The following is a 9,052-nucleotide window of genomic DNA, read 5'->3' as shown; positions in this document are numbered from 1 at the left end:
GCAGTCAGCCTGCTGGCTATTTTAAGTGCACACCACATTGCAACACCCTCTTCTCAGCCCAGCTTCGATTCACTTGACTCCCCTAGACTCCCCTAGGAGGCTGGTGAACAAAGAGAACAGACGTGTGACCTGGGAATGAATTGACACCTCTGCATGGTCTTCTCCCAGCAACATATCAATAGTTCTCTCAGTTTTTGTTGTGTTTTCCTGGATCATGACTCGGGTACCAAGAAGAAAAGGAAGATTATAAAGGGGTCAAACACAGGATGCACAAGAATATCATCTGCGATCAAGATAATCTGCTGGCCATCCGCAGCGGTGGTTCAGGCACATCCGAATCAGCATCTGGCCAAACAACAGGGTAGGGACACAAATAGCACCCCCACTAACCACTCCATTGAAGGTACTGTGGAAATAATACCAGCAAGTAGATTCAGGAGCAATGGCTGTAGTTTGTACAGCAGAGCCTGGATCTGGCTGAGGGAGGATTGGGCAGGGAAGGTGCCCACTCAGAGCCCGTGCAGCCACTGCCCGCTCTTAGCCAGGCCTTAGTCCAAGCTGCTCAGACGATTGGTCAGTTTCTAGTCAGTGAGACCCTGGGAGCCTGTAAACTTCATCTGTTAAGCCACCAAAACACCAGCCCAGTAGACCCTGTTCCCAGCTAATGAATATTAACTGCTCATCATCCAGGTTTGATCAGTTGAAGATGATGCTAATTCTCTGTGCAACTGTCATGTGGGCAGTTGGTTTGGAATGTCCTGGGTTTTGAGTCAGTTAGGGAGTCAAGTAGACTACTGGTCATTCAGGGTGGTCACCTGACCACCAGGAAGTCTCACTGCAAATCAGCTGCTAGAATCAAGTGCTGAGGGGGAAGGGAGGGAAGATGCACACATATTTGGATACCCCGGTCCATCAGGGGGTCTGCATTTGGGGGAAAGACATTGCATTTGGGGTCAGGGATTGAAACGTAGAGCCAGGAGGTGGGTCCAGATTTGAGCCATTCTCTTGGGCCAGGCACCTCCTCCGAGTACCAGCTGTCTCCCTGCAGCATCCTTGGGGCAGGAGGATGTGGGAAAGGGAGTGAGGAGAGCTCTTGGTTTGTGTATCCAGGGCATGATCTCATGTCCATGTGTTCAGGAATCTCTATCCCTCCCCTGCCTCAGACCCATCACTCATCAGTGTTGTGACTCTGGGCAAGTTACTCAATCTGTCTAAATTTCAGTGCCCTGAACCATAAAATATGGGTCACAGCCCCTACTCTGCCCACCCCACAGTGCATCACAAGAAATAATATTCTTTCCATGAGCTCTAAAACTTCTTACTCATGTCATCAATGTGAAAAAGTAGGCTCTATCCTCCTGTTTGTAGCCTCCTAGGTGCCCTTTCTGGAAACAACCTACTTATTCTTCCAGGCATTTAATACTTGAACATTTATGTAGGTAGCACTTATGAAGTACCCATCATTTTTCTTCAGGCTTTGTATTTACTAATTTTTAGCCTCAGGACATAATACGAATAAGCAGGTCCTACTAATATTTCCATATCACTGGCCAGGGAACTGAGAAACAGAAGGGCTAAGTAACTAACCTTCCCAGGTACACGTGGCGTTCAAATAGGATTTGATTTCAGGCCATCAGGCACCAGCACCCATACTCTCCCTCATTGTGTTGTGCTGACTTTGTACTTGTCTCACGTAAATAAAGTTATTTTCCCTATGTGATCAGCCTGTTGGGTATTTAAGTGCACGCTAAAATGCAAGGTCCATCTTCATAAGCCCTACTTTGATTCAGGGGACTCCCCGGGCAGCTAGTAATAAGGAGATCTGAAGTTTGACCTGTGAATAAGTTAAGACTTTTGCCAGGAAGATGTCAACACCTCTCACTATTGTGAATGTATTTCAGGAATATGAAGAGAAAAAGACAAGGATTCAAACCAAGGATACATATGGGGATTGATCCTCCGTGAAGAAAATATACTGGCTGGCCCTCACCGTCATTCAACAGCTCAAAATGAACATCTAGTCCCAAAAGGTTGAGCCTCAAATATCATCCCATACAAGCCACTCCATTGAAGTCACTGTGGGAATTCCATAATGAAACTGATCAAGAGTAATGACTATAAAAATGTTGTCATATTATCTTTTGATTGAGATATAATTCATATTCCATCAATTCATATATATATATATATATTTTTTTTTTTTTTTTGGCGGTATGCGGGCCTTTCACTGCTGTGGCCTCTCCCGTTGCGGAGCACAGGCTCCGGACGCGCAGGCTCAGTGGCCATGGCCCACGGGCCCAGCCGCTTACGCGACATGTGGGATCTTCCCGGACCGGGGCACGAACCCGCGTCCCCTGCACCGGCAGGCGGACTCTCAACCACTGCACCACCAGGGAAGCCCCACATTTTTTTTTAACTGTGTGATTCGGCTGCTTTTAGTGTACTCAGGTTTTGCAATGAACATCTCTAATTCCAGTACATTTCCATCATCCCCAAGAGAAACCTCATACCTAGTATCAGTCATTCTCATTCTGTCCTCCCCTTTCACCCCAGCCCTGGGTCTTTCTGTCTCTATTGATTTTCCTATGCTGGATATTTCATATGAATAGAACCACACAATGTGCGGACTTCTGTGTCTGACTTTTGCAGTAAGCAAAATGTATTCAAGGTGCATCCAGGTTGTAGCATGTATCTGTCCTTCACCCTTTTAATAGCTGAATAATATTCATTGTATGGATATAACACATTTAATTTTTCCATTCCTCAGTTGGCGAATAGTTGGGTTGTTTCCACTTTTTGGCTATTATGAATAATGATACGACAACGTAACACTCATGTACAAGTTTTTGTGTGAACATATGTTTTTTATTTCTCCTGGACATATACCTGGGAGTGGAGTTCCTGGGCCATACTGTATCTCTGTGTTGAACTTTTTGAGGAGCGGCCAAACTATTTTCTTTTTCATATTTGCACCAGCGATGCTTGAAAGTGCCAATTTCCCCACATCATTGCCAACCCTTGTTTTTAAAAAAATTATATGGCACAATAGTGGGTATGAAGTGGTATCTCACTGTGGTTTCAGTTTGCATAATTTTGACTAATAATTTTGGACATGTTTTCATGTGCTTATTGGCAATTTGTGTCTCTTCTTTGGAGCAGTATCTATGCAGATTCTTTTTCTCATTTTTAAAATTTGGTTATTTGACATTTTATTGTTGAGTTGCCAGCGTTCTTTACATATTCTGAATACTAGGCTTTATCAGATATATGACTTGCAAACATTTTCCTTCATTCTGAAGGTTGTATTATGTCTTTCTTGATGGTGTTCTTTGAAACACAAAGGATTTTAATTTTGATAAAGTCCAATTTCTTTTTCCTTTTGTTGCCTGTGCTTTTGCTATCATATTTAAGGGTTCATTGCCAAATCCAAGACTATGAAGATTTATCTCTTTTTTTCTTCAGAACTTTGTATAGTTTAGCTCTTATATGTAACTCTTTGATCCATTTTAAATTCAAAGTCTATTTTGTCTGATATTGGTATAGACACTCCTGCTCTCTTTTGGTTACTATTTGAGTTTTCTCACTGAGGTTGGAATTCCTTTTCCTATCCTTTAACTTTCAACCTGCTTGAGTCTTTTGATCTCAAGTAAGTCTCTTGTAGACAGCATATATTTGGATCATATGTTTTTACCTATTCCGCCAATCTCTGTATTTTGATTGGAGAGTTTAATCCATTTACATTTAAAGTAATTGCTGACAAAAAAAGACTTATTTCTGCTATTGTGCTGTTTCTTTTCCATCTGCCCAAAGCTTTTTTGCCCCTCATTTCCTGCATTCCTATCTTTCGTTGTGTGTGTTTAGCTGATTTCTTACAATAAAATATTTTAATTACTTTCTCACTTCCTTTTGGGACTATTCTATAGCTATTTTCTTTGTGTTTACCATGGGGATTACCTTTAACATCCTAAAATTAAAACACTCTAATTTGAACTTATACCAGGTTAAACTCAACAACATCCAAGTTCTTGAAGCTAAAAGAGCATCCTACTATCTCAATGCAAAAGACCTTCTCCAAGACACACTGCAGTTTCTGCCTGGCTGGGACATTGCCCCAGAGTGGGGTTAAGTTTAAGGAGTCGAAGGAGGCATACATTTCCATCCTCTGGATCACTGCTCACCAAAAAATACATAATGCCAGGCACATATGTAATTTGAATTTTCTAATGAACACACCAGGAAAATGAAAATGGTGAAGTCAATGTAAATAATAGATTTTTAATTCAGTATCTGCAAAGTGTTAGAATGTTTACATGTGGCACGAGAAATGTGGTCATATTACGAGGGCTTGAGAGCCGCATGGGGCAAGATAGAGGACAAACAGCATGCACTTGAAACTCTAAGAAGTGAACGCTAACAGGCAGATGGGGCCTGGAAGTCCAAAGTTGAATAACAGCCCATAACAGGGTGATTATGGTGGGTTTTTTTCCTGCCTCTGTCTCCCAGCTTACGCAAGGCACGCAAAGTCCAGCAACAGCTGAAAGTTAAAACCATGGGATCAACCTTTTATTTCTAGCCAGACAAGTGAGAAAGTGGGGGGCTTGGATGTTGAGGAGTGAGGGGGTCATCCCCATTGGTCTTTTTCTCCCCAGTTACCACATCTCCCCTGCAACCTCAGTGATGGCAGAGGCCTTCACTGAGAAATGGCCTGTGTCTCTGGACAAAGGAACAGGTTAAGAGGCTCCTATTGTCTGAAGAGTGTGGGGGCGTGCCCGTTATTTTCCTTTCTTTTCTCTTGCTATTTAAATTGACAAGAACAGATACTACACTTGATCTTAGCCAAAAGGCTGAGATGAAATAGACAAAATAAACTTTAAGCTAAAATTACTGTCAAGTATAAATTTTACTAATATAGTAATTCCAAAGGACCAAAGAGCAGGGCAGTGGCTTTATTGAGAACCCAGGATTTCCGAGTGTCCACCGTGCTCAGTCACTTTTAAATCATCAGCACAGCCCTATAATTCAGAGATTTAGGTGAAGTGACTTGCCCAGGGTCACACAGCTAAGTGAGAGTCTTCTGGGACCAACAGTAACTTTTGCAAAGGCGTCTCTTGCTATACTTAATCACTGCCACCATCTGACACTCACATTCTTTCTTTTTATACTATTCTGTTTCCTTGGGTCAAAGAATCCGACCCCTGAATTAAGGTTAAATAGCAATTAGTGGCAGATCAAAAGCCAAAATCGCTTCAAGATATTCTTTTAATTCCCCCAAGTAATGCCTTTAGTCACAAAAATATAGAACAATATAGAAAATTACAAGTGACCTTAGTGTTCACAGGCAAGCACTAATACATTTTAATGTACCATGATCATATTAAAATAGAAATAACTATGAAACATTTTCTGCGGAGAAGCAGCCCCTGTCCCCAGCAGAAAGGGACAGGAAGGCTGCATGGTGCCCAGGCCCCCAATGGCCTAGGTCTCACCCTGCAGCTCACTGTTGATGCGCCGGAACGCTGCTTCCTTCTCGGAGTCTAGGTCTTCAGTGGCGACAGGGAAACCCAGCTCAGGGCCTGGGGGCAGCCTCAGAGGCTCCCCTTGCCGGTGCGGCAGCAGAGGAATCCTGCGTTTTCGGGGCCTGGGACTGTCAGATGTGCAGGAGCCGTTCCTCCAGGGCCCTTTCTGCCCTCTTGTTGCCTCTGCATCTTTGTCAGGCTGGCTTTTCCTCTGGGAAACCACCAGAGCTGCAGAGGGCGATGGAGGGCCCTCCTTGCTCCCTTTCTTTGCAGACTTTTGGAGCAGCCCTTCCGGTATGGCGGGACTCCTCCTTCTCTTCACTGGTAGGAAACCTCGGGTGGAGATATATGAGTTCGTGATGGCGTTTCTTTGGGGGCAGGAGCTCATACAAGTGGTCTGCGGTCTCCTGGTGGATCTGTCCTCTGCCTTCACCCAGGAAAACATTCACATATGTGTTTTGTGAAAAGTTTTTCTCTTGGTTAATTGCCTAGGAGTGGGTTTTTGGGTCATATGGTAAGTATGGCCCTCTCAGCCAGCCCTGGCCACCACTTCAGGTGTCACCCCAGCAGGATCTGGATGGTGTGGGCACTTCCGTTCTTAGCGAAAGAAGGAGGGGTCCCGCCATACCGGAAGGGCTGCCCCAGAAGTCTGCAAAGACAGGGGGCGAGGAGGGCCCTCCATCGCCCTCTGCAGCTCTGGTGGTTTACCAGAAGAAAAGCCAGCCTGACAAAAATGCAGAGGCAGCAAGAGGGCAGAAAGGGCCCTGGAGGAAGGGCTCCTGCACATCTGACAGTCCCAGGCCCCGAAAACGCAGGATTCCTCTGCTGCCGCACAGGCGAGGGGAGCCTCTGAGGCTGCCTCCAGCCCCTGAGCCGGGTTTCCGGGTCACCGCCGAAGACCTAGACTCGGAGAAGGAAGCAGCGTTCTGGCGCATCAACAGAGCGCTGCGGGGTGAGACCTATGCCATCAGGGACCTCGGCAGCTCTCCCCAGCATAGGAAATGGAAAGCTCCAGCCTTTGCCTCTGCTCCAGGCCCCCCAGCTTCGGGCGGCCCCGCACAAGCATCTTCTGGGTGTTCATCATCCAGAAATTCCACCGTGGGCACCCATGCCAGCACACAGCTGGGTTTTGGGAGCAGAGCGGCTGCCCTAGATGATCTGAGCTGCATGTTTGCAGCTCTCAGCGTGACATCAAGAAAGAGGGGGCCCCCGAGCACCACACACAGCAATGGGGGCAACGTGGGCCTGAACTCCTGGGACCCTCCTCACCAGAGCCATCCCATGGTGACCACGGGACCCAGACCTAAGAAGAAGCCTGGGTTTGGAGGCACTACTGCCCCCATCTTAATGCACATCCCTGGGGGCCCTGATTGGCAGCAGCGAGGAACCACCGCCTGTGGCAGCTCTCCCCAGCATAGGAAACGGAAAGCTCCAGCCTTTGCCTCTGCTCCAGGCCCCCCAGCTTCGGGCGGCCCCGCACAAGCATCTTCTGGGTGTTCATCATCCAGAAATTCCACCGTGGGCACCCATGCCAGCACACAGCTGGGTTTTGGGAGCAGAGCGGCTGCCCTAGATGATCTGAGCTGCATGTTTGCAGCTCTCAGCGTGACATCAAGAAAGAGGGGGCCCCCGAGCACCACACACAGCAATGGGGGCAGCGTGGGCCTGAACTCCTGGGGCCCTCCTCACCAGAGCCACCCCATGGTGACCACGGGACCCAGACCTAAGAAGAAGCCTGGGTTTGGAGGCACTACTGCCCCCATCTTAACTCACATCCCTGGGGGCACACCCAGGCAGGGCCCCCCTACTTCCAGCGGAGGGCGCAGCCCATGCCCAGCCAAGGCTGACTTTAGGGGTGTGTCGGTTCCGGCCTCTACTCCTATCAGCCTCAGCTCCGCAGTGGGCACAGCAAGGTGCAGCCTTGCTCTTAGGGCCCCCTCATCACCTGCCCAAGGCTTGGCTGGACAAAAAACCACTGGGCCATCGACCAAGTCATTCTCCTCCAGGTCTCGATTCATTACCTTGGGGTTTAAGAGGAGGAAGTTGGCCTGAGCCAATAACTTTGGGGCGAGGCCATCAGTGTCCACCTCCTCCCAGGCTGGGCCTCGTGTGGACCCTGTTTCGATGTGAAACTTATAATAAAGCTTTGTTCTTGTTCTTTTGCATAATCCTCACGTGTCTGTGATCTGTAGATCAAGTGTGGAAAAGCACTGGCTTGTATGAGTGGTAACATGGAAAGCCAGACCTGTTTACAGTTTCCTGTGACCCTGCTCATGGGTTGTGAAGAGTAGCACACAAGATGGCTACAAGGGCCCTATATTAAAAGTGTGTTTTGAGTTTAAACGATGCAGCCCGGAATAAAATGGGCCCAGAGGGAGGGGTAAACAGGGAGGGTCATCCTTGTCTGTTGTAATTGCTACTTCCCACCCACCTCTCTGGCCTGGAGGGGGCTGGGTCATCCCGAGCACACACCAGCCGCCCATACTCTACTCGTTTAGTATTTTCTAATGTAGCAGTTTCTTTGACTTTTTTTGTTTTGCTTTAATAGGTCTTAGGCAAATCATTTACATGCACATCTCACTCGGAGAGTATATGTCCATACAACCTAAAGCAATCTACAGATCCAGTGCAATCCCTATCAAAATTCCCATGAAATTCGTATGGAACTGCAATAGACTTCAAAAGCCACAGCAATCCTGAGAAAGAAGAACAAAGCTGGAGGCAACACTTTTCCTGATTTCAAATTATACTACAAAGATAGAGTAATCAAAATAGTATGGTACTGGCATGAAAACAGACACATACACCAATGCAACAGAATCAAGAGCCGAGAAATAAATCCACACACATACAGGCAACTAATTGACAGGGATCCAAGAATACTCAACAGGGAAAAGATAGTCTCTTCAGTAAATGGTGTTGGGAAAACTGGATACCCACATGCAAAACAAAGAAAGTGGACCCCTATCTTACACCATTTGTAAAAATTAACTTGAAATGGATTAAAGACTTAAATGTAAGACCTGAAACTGTAAAACTCCTAGAAGAGAACATAAAGAGAAAGCTCCTTAACATTGGTCTTGGTGATGATTTTTTGGGTATGACAACAAAACCACAAGCAACAAAAACAAAAAGCAACCAATGGGACTACATCAAACTAAAAAGCTCCTGGAGAGCAAAAGAAACAATCAACAAAATGAAAAGGCAACCTAGGAATGGGAAAAAATATTTGCAAACCACATGTATGATAAGAGGTTAATATCCAAAATCTATAAGGAATTCAAACAACTCCATAGCAAAAAACAAACAAACAAACAAACAAAAACAAATAATCTGATTCTAAAATAGGCAAAGCAGGGGACTTCCCTGGTGGTCCAGTGGTTAAGACTCCACACTTCCACTGCAGGGGGCATGGGTTTGATCCATGGTCAGGGAATTAAGGCCCGCATGTCATGCAGTGTGTGTAAAAAAATAAAATAAAATAGGCAAAGCAAGACTAGGAAACAACTAAATGTCCAACAGGTGAATGGATAAAG

The 9,052-nt window shown here is 46.0% G+C and overlaps 1 pseudogene; it reads right to left on the bottom strand.

Moving 5' to 3' along the window:
* Positions 1–4,750: 4,750 nt before the first annotated feature.
* On the bottom strand, positions 4,751–4,856 carry LOC125961875 (uncharacterized; annotated as a pseudogene).
* Positions 4,857–9,052: the final 4,196 nt, after the last annotated feature.

The sequence above is a fragment of the Orcinus orca genome, chromosome 17 (assembly GCF_937001465.1).
Source record: "Orcinus orca chromosome 17, mOrcOrc1.1, whole genome shotgun sequence".
NCBI classification, from domain to species: domain Eukaryota; kingdom Metazoa; phylum Chordata; class Mammalia; order Artiodactyla; family Delphinidae; genus Orcinus; species Orcinus orca.
Note: the sequence above shows the minus strand (reverse complement) of the source record. Positions and strands in the feature narration are given on the sequence as shown.